The sequence below is a fragment of the Cupressus sempervirens genome, chromosome 5 (genome assembly GCF_028749045.1).
Source record: "Cupressus sempervirens isolate cs-2001-9-10 chromosome 5, ASM2874904v1, whole genome shotgun sequence".
Lineage (NCBI taxonomy): Eukaryota > Viridiplantae > Streptophyta > Pinopsida > Cupressales > Cupressaceae > Cupressus > Cupressus sempervirens.
The window spans coordinates 661,338,444-661,341,895 of NC_143122.1; the positions used below are offsets into that span (position 1 = coordinate 661,338,444).

Below are 3,452 nucleotides of genomic sequence, written 5' to 3' on the forward strand. Positions count from 1 at the left end.
TCTTAAGGAAAAACAAATTGGTGCAGATGTTTTATGAAGGTTATTGCTTTCTTAGTCGTTTATAATTTTGTTTTTTGGTAAAGAAGATAGATTATTTTTATTAAAAGTATTTTTCAAATTGTTACTCTTATATTATAAATTCAATTTAATATATTGAATTATAAATTTTGATGATACACTAATATGAAAGTTATAGTAAGTAAAATTAATTGAAAATGATAATAAGTATATTGAAAAATATATAATGAGAAGTGCAAGAGTTTGGAAAAGGAGAGAAGTAAGAGTTAGGACAATAATACATCACTTTGAACATATTTTTGATAATTTATGCAATCTTAAAGAGGCTGAAACTAAATAGAGTTAGCAACTATATGAAATTTGAAGATGCATTTAAGCATAACATGAATAGATATTGTGAAATAAATTATCAAATAATAGCTATGATACTCATATGAAATATGGTCAATGAGTTTGATTCAAAATCACATAGTTAAATCCTTAAATTGTAATAGCAATATCACAATTTGAATTGTTGTGGAAATTATCTCCTACTTATCAATTGATGAGCTTAAGGGGCTTTCTAATGAATGGTTCATAAGGCACAACACTTGGGATGGGTGACCTCCTAGGAAGTTCTGGTGCTTCACACCTATGACCATCACCTAGATCCAATGACTGCTAAGTGTTACATTTATTCTCACAAGAGATGGATTCATGTTGAATCACTACTCATGAAACATGGGTCAATGAGTTTGACTCAAAACACATAGTTAAATCTTGATAGCAATATCACAATTTGACTTCTTCTGGAAATTATCTCCTACTTATCAACAAGTAACCAATCAATATTAAATTATCTACAACTTCCTTTTTATCAGTACCATATTTTTAAGTAACAAAATTTGTAACTTTTTAAACATTTCTTATTTCATGTTGTTTACTTAGTTTTTTCTATTATTTGAATTTGAATTTGAATTTTTTAATTCTTTGCTTTATTTACTTGAATTTTTTAATTATCATTCTTTCCATTTATTTTATTATATATGTATTTATTCCTTTCATACTTTTTCATTTAACTTATATATAATTTAATTTATTTTCAAAAATTATACATAATAACATTATGATAAATTCACAAGAAATCAAACAAAACCTGAAAAGCAAAACTCAAACTATTGTAATTTCTATAGATTTGCAACTTTAACTAAATCTTATAAAAAGTCAACGAGCTTTCAAACATTTCTAGACTTTCCAAACTCTATGAAAGTGCACCAAGTTTCTCCCCAACGAGCACAAATATTATAAAGATAAAGAATTCTCTCATTACAGAAATGTATCTGTGATTTCAAAACTTGTCGAACTCTTTGCAAGGTTAAAAACAAGCCCCAATCTTCGAGAATAAATGTGGGAAATTAGCGAGGTATGGCCTCAATGATTTCTAATATTTGAATATTAGTCTAAAAAGAGGATTCCGGTTTAAAAGTACTAGTGACAAAATTTAGAACATTAATCTGAGTATGTGAAACAAAGTTCTTGAAAACCAGTTCTTGACGAAAGAAGCTTTTCTTGAACAAAATCCCGTGAAGCGTTTAGGTCTCGTTTGGTCGCTGGCATAGGAATAGAAAATTAGAATAGAAAAATGGAATGGGAATGGAAATGAGGAATGGGAATAGAAATAAGCAATTCCAATCATGTTTGGTGCACTTGGAATTCGACTGGGAATATGTTAATCTATTGTTTGGTTGTACAAAAATAGAATATCATTAGGTTAAGTTTTGTATTTTTAAAAACATTTTTCCTAAAAAAAAATTTAATTTATTATTTTTTTAGTTAATTCATTTTCATTTTTAATTTTTTAAACAAATAGATATAATTTTAAAAAATGTTATTAAAAAAAAATTAACAAAAAAAATTCAAAAAGTAAAAGTTAAAAAAAAAAATTCAAAAAAAAAATTTCGGAAAAAAAAGAAATTTTAAAAAAATTTAAAAATATTTTTTAATGGAAAATCGGAATGGGAATTGAAATGGCCTATTCCAATAACAGATATTTTTTGGCATAGACATATGCTCATTTTAGGGGCAAAATTGGAATATGTCTTCCTATTCTCAATTCCGATTGAGCTTACCAAACAGCGAATATAAAACATATTCTAATTTTGTTTTCCTATTCCACTCATATTCCAGCAACCAAACGGGACCTTAAATATACGATACTATTATTGCCGAAATCAAACTCCGAGTTTAGCTTGAATTTTAAGTAGGGAGATACTTAGCTGTCTTTGAAAGCAGACCAACAAAATCAACATGCGGTTAGGTTTTCAACTGTAACTTACAAAAACTTAATAATAATATTGCCTCAAATTGCTGGCTTCTTAGCACGAGTTAATGGTGGAAAAATTTAAACCTGAACTGAGTATTATTTCAGTGACTTGAAAAGATAAATTCAATGATACTTTAATATGCTGTTAATACCAACTCAACAAAGATGGATAATGAGAGTAGTGTTATTGTATTTGTGAATCAGCGTACTATTATGACAAACAATAGCATTCGCTAGCTGACCAATAAGGCCTATCGCCAATATAGTTGCCCTGTGGATCATAGCTGCATATAACCCATGTGTCATTGCTCTTACATTTGATAATAGAACACCCAACACTTTCGGTTGCTGCCCACACAATCTGAGTGTAATGTGTGCAATCTGGGCCCATGCAAGTGTTAGTGGCATGAACATACCACTTTTTCTCTTCAATCCAAGCATTCATTGCATGCCGACGTGTCCATTTCGGGCCTTTACCCCAGAATATATTCTCACCGTAGGGCGATCCTTCAGAGTGTTGAAGTAGGCAGTCATTTCCTCTCTATCTCGCATAATTACGAGCAAAAGCGGCAACCGTGTTGTTCCATCTTAGCGGTGGAGCTCCAACGGCTTTTCTGGCCACATTCTGAGGATCAATGAAGTCCGCAATGGCCTGAGTGCTCGTGAAAGCATCTACACAGCATAATCCCAGCACAACCAGAAACAGGAGTATTTGACAATATCGACTCATTCTTGACACAATATATCTTGTGATCTCACTGTAACTACTTTATAAAGTTGATAAAATCTGATAATTGCTTTTTAAGAGAAATTCTTTTGTAATCGAACTCAACATCAACGATTGATAATTAGTCTGTAAGAGAGATTCAGATATGACAAAGCTGTGCAACGACTGCCTTCTTAAATACATTGGCCAATGATAAAAGTCTGTTCTTTTAATTATTCATTGAAGTAGGTGGCGTTCGATAGATAGAATAAGCCTAATCCTTATCGCTTTGAGCTTTGTTGTCTTCATTTCTATGGTTATTAGTGTTATGCCTGCTCGCTTTGCTTGCAAGTTTTGAGATTTCGAACCTAATTCCATTGTAGGAAGTTTTCTAAACTAATAAAACACCGTGTTTGGACTTTGGAG

At 30.7% G+C, this 3,452-nt stretch overlaps 1 pseudogene; it reads right to left on the minus strand.

The window, feature by feature from the left end:
- Window positions 1-1,506: 1,506 nt before the first annotated feature.
- LOC149557636 (pathogenesis-related protein PRMS-like) lies at window positions 1,507-3,050 on the minus strand (annotated as a pseudogene).
- Between the last annotated feature and the right edge of the window lie 402 nt (window positions 3,051-3,452).